General features: G+C 40.6%; 1 protein-coding gene and 1 long non-coding RNA gene across 3 annotated transcripts in view; one reads left to right on the top strand and one right to left on the bottom strand.

The window, feature by feature from the left end:
* The window catches only part of LOC134225271 (cationic amino acid transporter 2), a 115,838-nt gene extending 97,022 nt beyond the window's left edge, over positions 1–18,816 (bottom strand). The window contains exon 1 of one of the 2 annotated variants that reach the window (XM_062705212.1): positions 18,178–18,816. The gene's annotated coding sequence lies outside the window, so the exon portion shown is untranslated. The remainder of the gene's footprint in view (positions 1–18,177) is intronic. The other variant, XM_062705213.1, reaches the window with a different exon arrangement.
* Positions 2,973–3,542, top strand: LOC134220762 (uncharacterized). The gene is made up of 4 exons (XR_009982045.1): positions 2,973–3,150; positions 3,214–3,289; positions 3,350–3,419; positions 3,476–3,542. It is a non-coding gene; the product is annotated as an uncharacterized LOC134220762 (long non-coding RNA).
* Positions 18,817–19,535: the final 719 nt, after the last annotated feature.

Genomic DNA, 19,535 nt, shown 5'->3' on the forward strand with positions numbered 1-19,535 from the left:
TAATTGAAATGTGAGACCGGTATATCCCGAAGCAAAAAAAGCTGACAATTGACAAGAGTGTGCTTCCGCTGAAATTAGCTTATTTGCGAGTTCCTGCTCCGTTAGAATCACAAGTTGATGCAAACATTTCTGAAATGCTACGCAGGGATATCATAGAGCGAGTTAATGGACCCCCAGAATGGATTTCTCCTATGGTCTTGGTTCCCAAATGCAAAAACGACGTTCGACTCTGTGTTAATATGCGTTATCCTAACGAAGCTATTCAGCGAGAGCACTATCCGTTACCCGTTATCGACACGTTCCTTAACAAATTGAGAGGATCTACCTTTTTCTCCAGACTTGACATTACATCTACGTTCCATCACGTTGAATTGCATCCCGATTCTAGAGCGATAACCACGTTTATGGCCGGAAGAGGGCTTATGCGATTTAAAAGGTTGATGTTCGGCATTAACTGTGCGCCCGAGATTTTTCAGAGAATAATGTCGGAAGTGTTAGCAGGCATTGAAGGCGTCATAGTATACATTGATGACATCGTTATAGCGGGCAGTACAATAGCTGAACACGATGCACGACTTGCAGAAGTACTGGAAGTACTCAAAGAAAACAATGTAAAATTGAACGATGCGAAGTGTTTGTATCGTGTCAAAGAGCTGGAGATTTTGGGCTTCAAGGTCGATGCTCTAGGCATTAGCCTATCCAACGATAAAGTTGAAGCAATAAGAACTTTTCGCCAACCTGAAACGAAAGAAGAAGCAAGAAGTTTTTTAGGACTCGTAAACTTTGTAGGACACTTCATACCGAATCTATCCACAAGGAGCGAACCATTGCGACAATACATTCGAGGAGAAGTAAGCGCATATGGAGAAGAACAGTGCAAAGCCTTCGACGACCTTCGAAATGAACTCTCACGTGGTGTTCACAAGCTGGGATTCTACGATCCAAAAGACGTAACCAAAAGACGGTAAACGATTTAGCAATCCTCTTTGTCAACCCGAGTAACGCAAAAGCCTTAGAGGTGATTTTGATTTAAAAAACCCAGATTAATCCACCTAACGGTGATGGTGCCTTTCTCGCGCAAAAAGGTAATAAATGTAGCCTTTACGCTTACACCTCGATGATGTACAAGAAAGGCAAAACAGTTACACCGTCTAATGTTATGATAGAAAATTAACACTAGTAGACGACAGATGGCGCTGCCAAAAGTTTCTCGAATTTCCTATGTTCGAATTTTGACTTTCGGACAATTTCATAGTACTATGAAACTGAACGAAGAGCATACTTACGCCTAAATGCGTGCAACACGAGCATCTTTATAGTGCGATGAGACTCTTAATGGGAAGCCACGGATAAAATATTCATAGATGCAAGGCATTTTTCATAACACATTATTGTTCTATGTGACTATGTCTCATCACTATTTTGATATTATCTATTTTTTGCAATTTGCAATTATTATGAAATTCAATAGTGATCAACAGCGTTTTAGTCTCTGTCGGATGCAACTTGTTGCAAGAAAATCGGTTAAGAGTTTCTATGTGAAAATTTGGCTAATGTTTTATGGCATTTTGTGCACACACACGCACACACATACACACACACACACACACACACACACACGCACACACGGACAGACAGACATTTGTTCAGCTCATCGAGCTGAGTCGAATGGTATATAACACTATGGGTCTCCGGGACTTCTATCAAAAGTTCGAATTTGGAGTGAAATGATAGCCTTTCGGTACAACTTAGTTGTACGAGAAAGGCAAAAAATACTCTTGGTGACAAATTTATGGTCTATAGATGATAGATTTCGTATCAAGATAGAACAGTGACGCATAATATTCAAAATAAAAAAATAAAAATCCCGATTCTGTTCTGTGAAACTTGGGAAATAATTCCTTTGTGTCCTTAAGGACCTCTCTTTTTCAGGCCCTAACCGCAAAGAAGATTTTGGACGAGAATCGTCCGTAAACACGCTCGCCTCGTTATTCCGGCGAGAATTCTGGCCGCACAGCTAGACTGAAGTCGCTGTGCCGGCTATTGCAGCCTTAGCAACCGAAGCAGCAACGGTATGTACCGGTATAAGAACTAGAACTATGTCACACTTAACAAATTTACACAGAACAACACACACGCCACAATTAGGAACCAATAAATTATATTAGAAAAGTGAAAGTTCCTGTGTTGTTAGTTTTTGTTCAACGCGAAAACCCCTTGATTACCTAATAGTTAGCCGACCGTGGGATTACCGGAAAGTCTCTTGTGTCCTGGTCTACCCTAAGTACTGATTGTTGTCGATTAAAGAGAAGGGTAGTTTCAAAACCTTCGCCCTAGAATAACACATTTTGAAATTTAGCTTCTCAAACGAGTTATTGACAAACTACAAAATGATCAAACTCAAATTACTAAATAATCGAAAGATTCTTGCCAGAGTCCAATTGGATATTCCGCAGAGCAGTAGCGTGGACTTGGACTCAGCAGCGCCCTTGGCGGAACCGTCATGCATGTTTAAAACGTTTCATGCATGTTTAAAACAAATAGTTAACATGCTGGGTGTTATCAAAATCAACTTTTTTTGCGTGGTGGATTTAATAAATGTTTGCTTTATGAATTCCTTAAGAATCTATAACCTGTATGTGTGCCAATAGGTGTAAGGATCATTAAAAAGGCCAAAAAGGTATAATTATATAATTTATTTTGTACATATATCAATTTATTAGGTTTACTCAGAATCAGGAGAATTGAAAAAAGAGTTTCTTTTCTGTAGAGATTTGAAAACTACAACCAAAAGCTTCGACAGCCTTGCTGCAATATCTTTGTTGAATCTGGTGGCAAGCAATGGGAAAAATTTGGGGGAGTTCGTACTGGTGATGATGTTTTGTTGGTATAAAAAGGCAATGTGCGGAATTCCCACAGGGCAGGTATAAGGTACTGGGCATCTCTATTTGTCATTTACAGTCTAGCGTAGATCGAACATCGTTGATAAAAAAGTCAAGAAGGAAGAATGTAAAAGCGGTGAAAAACAAAACAAACCTACTGAAATCATCATTCTTAAATTCTATTATTTCCTTAAACTATCTTAAAATTACAATAAAAGTGAATTAGCGATTAGCGATAGTTGGTTCATGTGTGAGTAAAATCAGAGTGGTGTGTGGTATTTAAATTGACAAATTTATTAATTTAAATTGATAACTAAGTACGATTTTCTAGGACTATTGTACATACAAAGCTAGTACGAGTATTAAACACTAGAACAGGAGTTAGTAAACTAAATCCAAAGCTCTACGTGAGTAATTACTTTATGTTAATCAAAAAATGAATGCTAACTTTAAACTAAAATATATAGATCCAACTATCAACTAGCGAACCCTTACAAACCATTGGTAGCACGAGGCGATAGGAAGAAACTATTGATTGTAAGTTGAAATACCATTATACTATTACTAAAACTAATACAAACAACTATTTACAGTTTTAGCTGCTACTACTAAGCTGCTCAAAAAATATAGTGCACCTTTTCTAAAAGAAAAATCCGAACAAACTAAAAAATCAATAATTGGATTTAACCTCAAATACAATGGTAAAGTCGGGAAATTTCACATTAACTCCTTGCGGAGTTTGTTTAGAAACATCGGATACCAATGAAGGTATGGTGGGATGCGATGCATGTGACCTCTGGTTTCATTTCCGTTGCGTCGAGGTGTCCGAAGAATCCCTTGAAGGCCTGGTTCTGCCCTTCTGAATCATGTCAGAAGACTGGCGAAATACTTAAAAAACCCGAGGAACGAAAGAAAGGAACGAAGTCCAAAGGAAAATCATCCGCCCCGGACGAATGGGACAAATCCAGCGTAAAATCCGACCGCCAATCTGGTTCTGCACTGGAAAAACAGCTGAAAGCTTTGGAAAAGGAACAGAAGGCAAAGGAACTGGAAATCACGAATGAGCAAATTCTAAGGGAGAGACGGATCGAGATGGATCGGATCTTGAAAGAGAAGAAGCTTAAAATGGAAAATGAGCTTAGGGAAAAAGAAATGCAGGTAGAGCGGGATATATTCGAACAGGCACTTCGTGACGAACAGGCCCACGCCAATCGAATGCAGCAGATGCGGGAATCGTATGAAAAGGCTATCAAAGATGTGAAAAGCATGTCAATGCGACCTCAACCATCTGCTGGTGCTGAAGCAAAAATCGAAAAGCCTTTATCGGATCCAGGAGAAGGTTGTTCATTACAGCTGAAGAAAGTGTTAAATACACCGTTGCGCAATCCGGGAGTTTCACTTCGTATGAATCCGGAAAAGCAACGAAAAGTTGTGAAAAAAAACCAATTGTTCGATAATTCGGAATGCTCGGAAGGCGAGGACGATTCTGTGGATGAGATCAGCGATGAAGAAAGCGACAGTGAAAGCGATTCGGATTCATTTGGGGATGAAGATAGAACCGATGGATCAGAATACCAATCCGAAAGATCATTTTCATCTGAAGAAAATCAGCAGCGGAAAAAAGTTAAGCCGGCTCCACACGGGTTGGGGCGAAAGCCTAAGAGACCGACAAAAGCTCAGTTGGCAGCGCGAAATGGTCTTTCTGAAAAGCTCCCTGTGTTTACAGGGAATCCTGAAGAGTGGCCTCTTTTCATCGGCAGCTTCGAAGCCTCAAATAAGGGGTGGCATTGTGCATCTCGATTCGAACGTAATTCTATCGAGTCGAACATGTTTGGCATTACGGGTTTCGATTCGATCTCGAAAACGACTCATCGTTCGAGTATGCTCGAGGAGGTACAAGAATAACGAGATGTTTTGGCATTATGGATGCTCGATAGCACACTGAAAAACCCAGATTAATCCACCTAGCGGTGATGGTGCCTTTCTCGTTCGTTCAAAAGGTTTGGGAAAATCTAAAATAACACCAATATGTGGATTGGTCTTATTTTTTATATTTGTTTATATGCATAAAAAAAATTCTTGCCGAACGCAATTTGTTACAAACAAATCGGATGAGCATAAGAACAAAAAATGGCATTTTATTTTGTAGTTTTAAAATTAGTATTTTCGCCATAACTTTTGACCCAATTGTACGATCCGGCCAAGTTTCTATAGGAAACAATGGGACAAGATTCTGTGTCGAATGCAATCTGATGCGATGCGAGAGACCTGAGAAGCACACATATTGCACATCAACCACAGTATATGACCGGATTCAGTCACAATATGGTTACTGCAACCAGATTTGTTGAACTTGTGTTGCTTGGGGAATAGATGCCCAAGTAGCACACGCAACATCTTCCTAAAAGCACCTTGTTTCTATTCAGTTTCATTAAAGGCATTGGAAAAACATCAAAGCACGAAAAAGTTGCATCAAGATGTCAAAAACGTTAGAATTGTGATCAATGTTTCATTAAAATTGCAATGCAGTACGTGTTTGACATTTGGAAACAAACAAACAAACAAAAAATACTACACTTCATGTTGCAAACACGAAACAAAATCATTAAGTTGCATATTTTTTACCATGTAACTTCAATGCGTCTTTCAAAATTTAATTGTTTGTTTAAATTAAATTGCAGATAAGTTTAATGTATCTTCATGTTTAATTTAGCATCGTTCAACGTTTTGACAACTCACATTTTTCCTGTGATGGGGCAATCAAGTAACAGGAAACCCGAGTACAAAACTTCATAATTATATGGTTTTTATTGTGAGTCAACATGCAGTCCCTTCGAAGTGTTGAATGCTGCTGTGGTAGAGTGGAGGACTATCAATCACAAGATCAATAAATCGATTCCAGTTTTATATTTTTATTTTACTTTTTTCCGCTGCAGTATTTTGCAACATTATTGCAATCTTACTGTAATCGAAGGATGTTTCCGTAGACTCCACCTCTTGCGCTTTTTAGATTGCAAGAGAGTTATATTTGATGGCACATACGTAAAGATTGTTTCTTTCCGAATAGTTGCAACACAGTGAAATGTTCAGTAGTGAAACAATTTGTGCTGCTTGGGTGAAGTCCAAGTGCTAAAAAAGTGAGCTAGACTTTTTTGAACTCTTTTTCACAATAAATAGTAATTTTACCATAACTTCTAAGCCCATAGTCCGATCTGGCCAATTTTCAATAAGAATCAATGAGACATTCTGCGTCGAATGCAATTTCATGCGAGCAAATCGGTTGAGGAAAAGTACCTGAAAAATGAGGAAAAATGGTAAAATTTTCGATCCCATAGTCCGATATGGCCAATTTTCAATAGGAAACAACGGGACAGGATTCTACGTCGAATGCAACTTGTTGCGAGCAAATCGGTTGAAGATAAGTGCCCGAAAAATAAGTGACATTTTTTACGCGATTTTTTCGTATGAATTTGTTTTTTGGCCATAACTTTCGATCCCATAATCCGATCTGGCCAATTTCAAATAGGAAACAATGGGACAGGATTCTGCGTCGAATGCAACTTGTTGCGAGCAAATCGGTTGAGGATAAGTGCCCGAAAAATGAGTGACATTTTTACGCGATTTTTTCGTACGAATTTGTATTTTGGCCATAACTTTCGATCCCATAGTCCGATCTGGCCAATTTCAAATAGGAAACAATGGGACAGGATTCTGCGTCGAATGCAACTTGTTGCGAGCAAATCGGTTGAGGATAAGTGCCCGAAAAATGAGTGACATTTTTTACGCGATTTTTTTGTACGAATTTGTATTTTGGCCATAACTTTCGATCCCATAGTCCGATCTGGCCAATTTCAAATAGGAAACAATGGGACAGGATTCTACGTCGAATGCAACTTGTTGCGAGCAAATCGGTTGAAGATAAGTGCCCGAAAAATAAGTGACATTTTTTACGCGATTTTTTCGTATGAATTTGTATTTTGGCCATAACTTTCGATCTCACAATCCGATCTGGCCAATTTCAAATAGGAAACAATGGGACAGGGTTCTGCGTCGAATGCAACTTGTTGCGAGCAAATCGGTTGAGGATAAGTGCCCGAAAAATGAGTGACATTTTTTACGCGATTTTTTTGTACGAATTTGTATTTTGGTCATAACTTTCGATCCCATAGTCCGATCTGGCCAATTTCAAATAGGAAACAATGGGACAGGATTCTGCGTCGAATGCAACTTGTTGCGAGCAAATCGGTTGAGGATAAGTGCCCGAAAAATGAGTGACATTTTTTACGCGATTTTTCGTACGAATTTGTATTTTGGCCATAACTTTCGATCCCATAGTCCGATCTGGCCAATTTCAAATAGGAAACAATGGGACAGGATTCTGCGTCGAATGCAACTTGTTGCGAGCAAATCGGTTGAGGATAAGTGCCCGAAAAATGAGTGACATTTTTTACGCGATTTTTCGTACGAATTTGTATTTTGGCCATAACTTTCGATCCCATAGTCCGATCTGGCCAATTTCAAATAGGAAACAATGGGACAGGATTCTGCGTCGAATGCAACTTGTTGCGAGCAAATCGGTTGAGGATAAGTGCCCGAAAAATGAGTGACATTTTTTACGCGATTTTTTTGTACGAATTTGTATTTTGGCCATAACTTTCGATCCCATAGTCCGATCTGGCCAATTTTCAATAGGAAACAATGGGACAGGATTCTGCGTCGAATGCAACTTGTTGCGAGCAAATCGGTTGAGGATAAGTGCCCGAAAAATGAGTGACATTTTTTACGCGATTTTTTCGTATGAATTTGTATTTTGGCCATAACTTTCGATCTCACAATCCGATCTGGCCAATTTCAAATAGGAAACAATGGGACAGGGTTCTGCGTCGAATGCAACTTGTTGCGAGCAAATCGGTTGAGGATAAGTGCCCGAAAAATGAGTGACATTTTTTACGCGATTTTTTTGTACGAATTTGTATTTTGGTCATAACTTTCGATCCCATAGTCCGATCTGGCCGGTTGAGGATAAGTGCCCGAAAAATGAGTGACATTTTTTACGCGATTTTTTCGTACGAATTTGTATTTTGGCCATAACTTTCGATCCCATAGTCCGATCTGACCAATTTCAAATAGGAAACAATGGGACAGGATTCTGCGTCGAATGCAACTTGTTGCGAGCAAATCGGTTGAGGATAAGTGCCCGAAAAATGAGTGACATTTTTTACGCGATTTTTTTGTACGAATTTGTATTTTGGCCATAACTTTCGATCCCATAGTCCGATCTGGCCAATTTCAAATAGGAAACAATGGGACAGGATTCTGCGTCGAATGCAACTTGTTGCGAGCAAATCGGTTGAGGATAAGTGCCCGAAAAATGAGTGACATTTTTTGAGTAGTTTTGCGCACACACACACACACACACACACACACACACACACACACACACACACACACACAGACATCACCTCAATTCGTCGAGCTGAGTCGATCGGTATATAACACTATGGGTCTACGGGACTCCTATCAAAAGTTCGTTTTTGGAGCGAACATATAGCCTTTACGTATACTTTGTATACGAGAAAGGCAAAACGACTCAAGTCGAATGAAAAACACTCGTCACCTTTATAGCTTTCGAATGTTGTTCGACAGCCATTTCTTGCTGAAAGTTTTTAATTATATTTGTTATTATTTCTCTACGGGAGGAGAAAAAATGTTTTATTATTGTTTCTTGAGGAAAACAATGTCATAAGTATACCTACTTTTACAGTTCCCTGACAATATGCAATTTCTAATTATCCCGAAATCCGCGTAAAAACGACTTCAACTAAAATCGGTTTTTCCAAGTTTTCACGTATTTCTTGACGATTTTGATAAACCGCGTGAAAAATCCATGAGGAAAATCTGCGGAAAAACGTGTTTATTCCATAATCTACGTAAAAATAAATGAGTTAAATAAAAAAACGCGCATGAGATGACTCAAGTGCATTTAACACATAGAAACATCAAAGTAATTTATTATCAAATCCTTCTTTGGATTTAAATTATTTAGCTCAAAATTGGATCTGTGGCATAAAGTCGAATAAACATAAAACTTATAATTTTTGTCGTAACAATATCTCAATTTACAAAACATGTCGTATCGGCAAAATGTTTAATTCGGTTGCAACTGCTTAATAAATAATATTGCTTTTTAAAGTCATCGAGCACAATTTGCTTGTTTATAAATTAACTGTCAATTCATGCCATGAAGGATGCCTATCCAACAGGCAACATACTACACGCAGATGCGCTGAAGGTTGTCTCTCCTGCAGGCGGCATACTAAACACGGAGACAGCTATCTCTTATTCTCTCTGTTTACATTTCGTTTGACAGAACATACTCGATTGAACTAGTACAACACCATTCGAAATCTTGTACTGCGACTGAATGAAGTCGAACGAAATACATAATGCCGCAATTTTTTCGAAACGAATCGAAAAACTTACGAATCGAGTGATTCGATTCGAGATGCGCAATGTCACCCAAGGCCTGCGGATTTAACGACGTGGAAAACTTAATACGTCTTCAGGAAAGCCTAAAGGGACCTGCGCTGGAGAGCGTTCGGGGACAGTTACTGTTGCCCAAGTCCGTATCTAAGGTTATTAGTAAATCCGGCAACTCTACGGACGATCAGAACAATTACTACATTGTCATTTAGAAAAGGTAAAACGGCTAGATCCTCCAAAAGCGGATAAATTGGAATCATTCATTCCCTTTGGAAATGTGGTGGAACAATTGTGCGATCACCTGGAGGTTGCTGGAATGAAGGAGCACTTGATTAATCCGCTTCCCATCAGGATTTAGTAGACAAATTACCAGCAGGCGACAAGCGAGAATGGGTTCGGTACCGGAGTAAGAAGAAAACTGTAACGTTAAGGACATTCTCGAATTTCCTTTCAAAAATCGTTTCTGAGGCGTGTGCTGCGAACGTGAGTATCGAGAACCAAGCGGATTCGAAGACAAGGTCCCTAGGGCAAACGACAAGAGGAAGGAACAAAGTGAAAGGAGCGGTTTATGCACACGATGTTACCGAAAATCTAAAGAACAATCATACCGTCGATGAAAAAAAGTTGAAACCTTGTAGAGCATGTAAGAGAACGGACCATCGTCTTCGTTTCTGTCAAGATTTCAAAGCGATGTGTTTTGAAGATCGCATGAAGGTCGTTGAAAAAGGCAAAATTTGCAAAGTCTGCCTCAACGATCACGGTAGCGCTCCATGCAAGTTCAAAATGCACTGCAATGTTGGGGAATGTCGAGAAAGGCATCATCCGCTGCTTCATCCAATCGGAAACATCGTAGTTATGAACACGCACACACGCGCATCTAGCTCTATCTTATTTCGGATGGTTCCCGTGACTTTACACTGCGGGGATGAACATGTCACTACGCTTGCCTTTCTAGATGAAGGCTCATCAATTACCTTGGTCGAACGCTCACTCACTGACCGACTGAACGCTGTAGGAGTCAAGTGGCCGCTCACCATCAAATGGACCGCCGACATCACACGAAATGAACCGAACTCCCATATGATGAATTTGTGGATCTCTGATACTATAAACAAAGAAAAACATCTTCTACAGTCGGTACAAACTGTTGAGAAATTGCTTCTTCCAAAACAGTCGTTAAATGTCGCCGAAATATCGGTCAAATACAGCCACCTACGTAATCTAGCGATATCTTCGTATCCAAATCATCATCCCGGTATTCTAATTGGATTGAATAACCTCCACACAATTGCGCCAATTGAAGCCAAGGTCCGGAATATTGGAGAACCGATAGCCGTACGATCCAAACTTGGCTGGTCGGTTTACGGTCCAACATCCACTTGTATTGGTGGTGCAAATATTGTGTGCCATCACCACGGAGCTAGCAACGAAGACCTCTACAATCTATTGAAGCAACATTACTCCATCGAAGAATCTGTAGTGGCGGTAGTTCAGGATACAAAAGAGGATAAGCGAGCGCGCAAAATTTTGGAGGAAACAACCACTCGTGTCGGCAACCGATTTGAAACTGGTTTATTGTGGAGAACAGATGATCCTACATTTCAAGAAAGTTTTCCAATGGCCTCTCGAAGGTTGAAGCAGTTAGAACAGCGACTCGAAAAATCTCCGGGTTTATACGAAAAAATAAGGCAGCAGATCTTAGAGTATCAGCGTAAAGGATACGCTCATCTTGCAACGCCGAAAGAGTTGACAGATACAAATCCTCTGAAGAAATGGTATCTTCCGCTGAACTATGTTCAGAACCCCAACAAACCCGGCAAACTTCGTTTGGTGTGGGACGCTGCCGCAATGGTAAAGGGTGTGTCACTCAATAGTCATTTACTGAAAGGTCCTGATATGCTAACGCCTTTAACGGCGGTACTCAGTCTCTTCCGGGAGCGCCGCATTGCCTTTGGAGCGGACATTCGTGAGATGTATCACCAATTAAGAATCCGAGAAGCCGACAGACAAGCACAGCGATTTCTATTCAGAAAAAACTCTCAAGATGTTGAACCAAGCGTGTACGTTATGGATGTAGCAACGTTTGGGTCAACGAGCTCACCGTGCTCGGCTCAATTTGTTAAAAATCTCAATGCGTCAGAGTACTCAGCACAGTATCCAGAGGCAGCAGCTGCCATCATCAACAAGCACTATGTCGACGACTATTATGATAGTATTGACACAGAAGAGGAAGCGATTCGTCGTTCAAGGGAAGTGCGCCTAATCCATTCGAAGGCGGGTTTCGAATTGAGGAACTGGGTATCGAACTCTACCGAAGTGCTTCAAAGTCTGGGAGAGAAACGTACAGTAAAAGACGTACATTTCAACGTTGATAAGACAACAGATCATGAACGCGTTCTAGGCATAATTTGGCGTCCGAAACAGGATACATTTTCATTTGCCACCGATCACCGACCCGACTTGAAACCATTCATCGACGGTATTCAGCGGCCAACAAAAAGGATAATTTTAAGCTGCGTAATGGGGTTTTTCGACCCACTAGGACTTCTGGCGCCGTTCACCATTCATGGGAAAATACTCGTTCAAGAACTGTGGCAAACGGGCTGCGACTGGGACGAAGAAATCGGCGACAGTGCATTGGAGAAATGGAAACGCTGGACACGGCTGCTGCCGCAGGTAGCTGCTATCCGAATTCCTCGCTGTTATATCGGTAACGCATCCGCTTCGGAAATAGAGTCACTTCAGCTGCATATATTCATGGACGCAGGTGAAAATGCATACGGTTGTGTTGCGTACTTCAGGGTTGTAGTGGGTGGTCGTGTTAGGACTTCGTTGGTAACGTCACGCTCGAAAGTAGCACCTTTGAAACGGCAATCCATCCCACGTCTTAAATTGATGGCAGCGATTCTGGGTTCGCGGTTGCTACGCACGGTACAATCACACCACTCCCTGCCGATAAACAAACATTTTCTCTGGTCAGATTCCCAGACCGTGCTAAGCTGGATCCGCTCAGACCATCGGAAATATAAGCAATTCGTAGCGTTTCGTATTGGTGAAATAAGGGAGCACACCAACATTTCCGACTGGCGTTGGATACCAACAAAAACTAACGTCGCTGATGTACTAACAAAATGGGGGCTAGGCCCTCCACTGGAGTCTAGTAGCATGTGGTTTAAAGGGCCACAGTTCCTTTCGGAGTCCGAAAATTAGTGGCCGAAGTGGCAGTTCCCGGCTGCCGATACATACGAATAAATGCGTGCGAATGTTCTACACCACGAAGCGATACATTTCGAACCGATTATCAATGTCAATTCAACAAACCGATTAGTTAAACTTCTTCGAAGTACAGCCAACGTGATTCGATTCGTAGCAAACTGTCGCAGGAAACAAGCAGGCTTTCCAATAGTAGTTTCCAAAGCTACCACTGGCCAGGAATATATGCTGGAAGCTAAACCAAAATCGATCCAGCAACCTCTGCAGCAGGAAGAACTACGGGCAGCCGAGGCGGTTTTATGGAGACAGGCCCAAATCGATAACTTCACTGAGGAAGTTGGGATCCTGAAAAGAAACCAGGAACGGGAAGAAACTCCGGGTAGAGTCTCAAAATCAAGCTCGCTCTACAAGATGAGTCCCGTTTTGGACACGGATGGAGTTATACGCGTTGGTGGCAGACTACAGCAAGCCGAATTCGCATCGTTCGATATGAAGCACCCAGTAATTCTCCCTAAGGGACATCCAATAACAAACATGTTAATTCAGTTCTATCACGAGAGGTTCCACCATGCCAACCGAGAGACGGTGTGCAATGAACTCCGCCAGCGTTTCTACATTCCAAAAATACGACAAGCCATCCGACAGGCAACAAAGAATTGTATGTGGTGTCGTGTCAACCGGTGTCTTCCACAAATGCCTATGATGGCACCTCTTCCGGTGCAACGAGTGACATCACATCTTCGTCCGTTCAGCGCTGTAGGTGTAGATTACTTGGGGCCTATTGAAGTGTTAGTTGGACGCCGATGGGAAAAAAGGTGGATTGCTCTTTTCACCTGTTTAGCGATTCGTGCAGTGCATCTGGAGGTAGTGCACAGTTTAACTACTCAGGCGTGTCTAATGGCGATTCGGAGGTTCATCTGTAAGCGAGGGACACCGGACGAAATATTCTCCGACAATGGGACTACATAATTTCTAACGACTTAGCAAGAATGAAAATGATCCAAGAAGATTGTGCTAACAGCATTTCAAGTTCTACCCTGCAATGGAATTTCATTCCCCCGAATACTCCTCATCAGGGTTCGTATCGCTCACTCAATCTCAGGAGCACAGGATGCTCCCTCACGAAAATTTTCGGGGAGAAATCGCTTTTCGGGAAAGAAAAACAGCCTGGAGAGTGATAATGATTTTTCGCTCACTTCGATTGCCGCCAAACGTTGGTTTGCTCTTTTTCTTTCATATTCGAGTCTTTTCGTGGCATCTTCAAAGCAAATGGTAGTAGCTTATGTAGAACAAATAACCTAATGCTTTCATACAGATAGCGTGGTGATGTGGCTAGAGTAACCGCATTCCTACGGCTATTATTGTTACTATTCTGGGTTCGAATCCCGGCGCGGCCATACTATGTTGTAATTGTGCTGCGATAATTCGCGCGAAAAGTGAGTGGGTGGGGAAAAGTGATGAAACGAAAAAGGATTTTCAGCTAATAGTCAAGATTTTCGTTTATCATCCAAGGGTAATTGTAGAGAAAGATTGATAGGTGAAAGATGATCCTCAACATAAACAACGAAAAAAGATTCTCCCTTGGCCCGAGAAACGCTTGCTTTGGTCTCATTGAAACGAAAAGTTGAAACCCTGCTCCTCATATGGGCGGTGTCTGGGAACGTATGGTGCGGTCAGTGAAGGAGGCTTTGAAAACGTTGAACGACAAGCGTAAACTGACGGATGAAATTTTATTAACCGCATTGTCTGAAACAGAGGACGCGATCAACACTCGTCCCCTGGTATACCTGCCACAGGAGGCAGACGAAATCCAGGCAATAACTCCAAATCATTTTCTACGCGGTCTAGTTAAGGATACTGACCTACCTGTAGATGAATCAATCGACTTCGCACAAGCTTTACGGAACACGTACAAGCGGTCGCAATATCTGGCCGACCGAATGTGGCAACGTTGGTGCAAAGAATACCTCCCAACTATAAACTATCGTCCGAAATGGGTTGATGACCGGAAGCAGCTTCAAGTTGGGGACATGGTGTTCATTGTAAACGACGGGCAACGGAAGACCTGGATCCGAGGAATCATTGAGGAAGTGTTTGAAGAAATAGATGGACGAATCCGTCAGGTGAGTGTACGAACTACAAAGGGCGTATCCAGGAGAGCTGTTAGCAACATAGCCGTTATTGAAATTTCCTGTAAATCCGGCGATTCCTGAGTTAGACCGGAACCGGAGTTACGGGTTGGGGTGTGCGGAATTCCCACAGGGCAGGTATAAGGTACTGGGCATCTCTATTTGTCATTTACAGTCTAGCGTAGATCGAACATCGTTGATAAAAAAGTCAAGAAGGAAGAATGTAAAAGCGGTGAAAAACAAAACAAACCTACTGAAATCATCATTCTTAAATTCTATTATTTCCTTAAACTATCTTAAAATTACAATAAAAGTGAATTAGCGATTAGCGATAGTTGGTTCATGTGTGAGTAAAATCAGAGTGGTGTGTGGTATTTAAATTGACAAATTTATTAATTTAAATTGATAACTAAGTACGATTTTCTAGGACTATTGTACACTAGAACAAGAGTTTGTAAACTAAATCCAAAGCTCTACGTGAGTAATTACTTTATGTTAATCAAAAAATGAATGCTAACTTTAAACTAAAATATATAGATCCAACTGTCAACTAGCGAACCCTTACAAACCATTGGTAGCACGAGGCGATAGGAAGAAACTATTGATTGTAAGTTGAAATACCATTATACTATTACTAAAACTAATACAAACAACTATTTACAGTTTTAGCTGCTACTATTAAGCTGCTCAAAAAATATAGTGCACCTTTTCTAAAAGAAAATCCCAACAGGCAATATTCTTAACGTTTCTGAATTGGGTGATGAAAATAATTTTCTTGGAAAGCCTGGATAAATATTTTTGCGTGTCAATCTCAATGATGAAGAATGGCAGAAACGATTCGCTCGCCTTTCAAACATCAGGGGCCTGTAGCATAATCTAAATTTTACTAATAATATTAGTAGAGTAGCTTGTAACTTGTATTTTTCTGTTGCATAATGAATCTACAAGTATCAATTTACAAGTCTAATATTACAAGTAAAGCGCACTAATAATATTAGCAGAATTTACAAGTAACTGTTGCATAAAGAAAATACAAGTACAAATTATTAGCGTTGGCTTGTAGTTTCTTTTACAAGTATGAATGGTGCTGTAATTTAATTTACAAGTCGTATTTATTTTATTATTTCAGCTGTGCAAAGCAAATATACATCGTTTTATTGTTTTAACGACTTAAAAGAGAAAGAAACTATTATTCAAAGTGCATTAAATTGTCATACAGTGAAATACTATGCACTAAGAATAAATTTTTCGTTCCAATACCAAACTGAGAATTATGAAATTTTTCAAATAACTCTGGAGAAAGCAGAAATACTTTAAGCCCTGACGTCAATTTTGTGTAAAATAACTCTTCTAACACCACGTAGTTTACCCTAATCCACGTAAAAACATATTACCCAAAGCAAAGCTTAGTAACTTTAGTTTACCTAAATATGACTTTATTCAAATGTGAGTTGTTATACTGAACAATCTCGGGTGGGGCTATGCATCTTGTCCTATTTTTGATAACAATCATGGAAAAGAAAGGACAAACTACTTAAATTTTTAATAAAATTTGATGCCATATTATCATCAGTACAAATTGGGACAAATTAGTCTGTTGATGTAGCAACAATAAATAAATAAATAAAGTAAGAATTTTGAACTTAAATTTTGAATTGATTTATCTTTCAAGAAATCGCCTAAATTTCATAATAATTTCAAAAATTTCAATTATTGGTCTAAAAAAATCCAAACCCGCAAAACACGTAAATTGAAACCCGCAAGTACAAATCGCAATAATTAAAATCCATGTCAATCCCAAAATCCGCATATAAAAACCACGTAAAAAACCACTCCCAAAAACCACGAAACCGGATTAAATCAATAAATTAAAGAGAGAAGGATAATAAATTCGTTTTTCGTGTATACCTATCGCAGTATTCTATGCACAAACTTGCAGAAAAACATAAACAAATCATTTATCGCCGCATTGACAGTGAACTTTCGGATGAATTTTGACAGGTAAATGAACCTGACAGACTTGTCATTTCAACGTTACTAATAATACAAGCACTAATATTATTAGTTGGCGAATCACTTTTATGCAACACAAATTACAAGTACTTGTAATTTTTTGACTTGTAACTTGTAGCTAATATTATTAGTCTGATTATGCTACATGGCCCAGGTAAACTCGTAGCACTTGAAGTTACAAAGTAAGAAAACCAATCTGATTCAGTTCAGATACACTCTGCAAGCAAAGGTTAAAAATTAATTAATTTAGATGCAGATCTCAAATTGGAATTTGTGGCTTATCTTGACTCACTGGAGTAACAGTTTGATCGATATTTTCCTGAGTTGACCCAATAGTCCGCAGTCCGTTTTTGTTTTCATTGGACGTGACTAGCCTTCCCGATGAAATCCAGAATCAAATATTTGACGGAATGGTTCGTTATCTCATGATTTATCCAGTGAAAAAAAAAAACTTGAGCCAGGTTTGGGGTGGAATATACGAAGCGTATTCCATGTATATCAGCGTTCCAAGCTTTGGAGATTCTAATACCGTTTGCTTCTGCTTATCGTACTGCTTCTGCTTCTGCGAGCATGGATTTTCAATACATCTCCAGATAAAGACCAAAGCGAGAAACAGATTGAACATTTGAGATTGGCTTAGACACGCAAACTCGTATACCGATGCTGGTATCACAAATGCAAGTACAAAAAACACATTGAATGAATTACTGCTGAAGAATGTCATAATGGAATGATAAAATATATTGAACAAAAATGACATGGCAATATGGGTTTGTTCTTGATTCTAGCATGACATATCCAGGGGGCCGTGGGCCACTTGGCTTAGCATAAAAGAGGTCGCGATTCCGAAAAGGTTGGGAATCACTGATCTAGCACTTCTTCCCCAAAAAAATCTTCTTCTGATTTTTAATTCGAGTTCTTTTTTATTTTTCGCTTCCTTTTCTCATCAGGTAGATGATAAAAAGAGTCAGTGAATATGCTCTCTGAACCGATGTTCTGATACCTGTATCAGTTATTGACGGAAAAGGGGGGCCCCCTATGAATCCTTTGACCTCCTGAGCTAAGCGAAACGATCCTCAATTGTAGATAAGAATCTTTAAATCACTAGAAGAATTCAGTCTAGAACCACAAATTATGTAAAATATAAAATCAGAGATCTCAGAAAACATTTCCTAATTGAACTTCACAACGGATCTGGCATCCCAGCTCTACCTATAATCTTGGTAAGAAATGAACAAACGAACGAAAAAGAAAATAACAATACAGATAGGGCCCATATTGCGGAGGAGTGATGATTAAAATCATCACAGTTGCAGATAGCCGAGGTGACACATTCGAGTGCCTATTGCTGATGGTGCTCGATGGAAGCCTTACACGCATGACGGTCACACTATTATCGGTTATGGCCGCCCCAGCAGGTCAGGTGACTCTAACGTTTTTTTACCTCTCCTACTCACCTCTAATGTTTATTGGCGAGCATCTGCACCAATATCTGACGGGCTAAGCGTAGACGGCACGGATGGCGACGTGATTTATAGTAGACCACCTTTTTGTTCGAAACTCACTGACGTAACTGCGAAACAATTTCTGTTATCACTGCTCCTGAACGATTGTTGTACAATCAATCGACTTTGGCAGAAGCAATAAACTTTTCACCTCGTCGAACAATCGATTGGTCACTTGTCTTCACTGAGCTGGAGCTGAGCTATTTTGCATAGACCTTAGACACTTTGCAGGTTAGAACTTTCTGCGCAATGCACAATCACTGATTTCACTTCGTTGGAACAGTATGGATAGCTCTTCTCTTTCTGTTGCACCCACAAGACACTGTAATCATCTTCACAGTCGAAAACAATTCAGTATAAAATCGAGATCACAATCTTGATTATCTAAAGTTAACTCAAGCTCAACCTTTCACCCCGTGGACTGGAACCCAACCGCCGTCAACTCCTTTCCCTCAGATCAACGCCGTTGCCGCGAGTAATTGCAGAGCACGACCGAACCGCTCGAGAGCCTAAGCGCAATTAAAATCTAAACCGATTCGCGAAACAATACTCGCTACTACGATGCACTTATCATAACGATTTAGCGCCATCTACTTACTGCCGATGGGCGGCCCACGCACACACAAACCGCGCCGACAGAACCGGCGGCGACGCGCAACAACCTTCGTGAGAGCTCTTCGTACCTTGCTACTGTATAGGATGCAGCGTGGTGGATAGGAACACGCTCTGCGCTCCAATCTTCGAAGAGTGGAGCAGAGGCGCGCACACACCAAAGTGGCGTCGTCGTTGGGTGCTTTTGGAGAAGCAATCAGCTGAATGCAGCTTTGTTGCGGCTTATCAACGCTAGTCCTCGCGCGGTCAATCGATGAGCATTTACACAAACACTTTTGAGGCCAATAAAGCTGGGGAGGAATGTAAAGCGCCCGTAGAATGGTCGAAATATGTTGGTTAGTTTAACTAAACTGAAAAACTTTGAGCTTGAGCTTGAGCTTGATTGACTGCTCGTAGTTGCTACTCCATTATGACCAGATCAGCTGTTCTTGTACAGGGAACCAACAGATGCTTGCTTGGGACTAGCACACATCTTCAATGTACAAGTACTGGTGATCTCATTTGTTAGGTCATACTGGCGACTGCCACGTCAGAATGCAAGTCAATGTAGGGAAGGGGGAGGATATGATGATGCAATCACTCGCCCACTGCAAGCCGAATATACCTCTGCACTTGTCACGAGTTCATGCGGAATTTGTTGGAATTTTTGGGTTAGGTTGGAGAGGCAGAGGTCCGTCTTGGTTAACGAGCTGCCAATG

Source organism: Armigeres subalbatus, chromosome 3 (genome assembly GCF_024139115.2).
Source record: "Armigeres subalbatus isolate Guangzhou_Male chromosome 3, GZ_Asu_2, whole genome shotgun sequence".
Lineage (NCBI taxonomy): Eukaryota > Metazoa > Arthropoda > Insecta > Diptera > Culicidae > Armigeres > Armigeres subalbatus.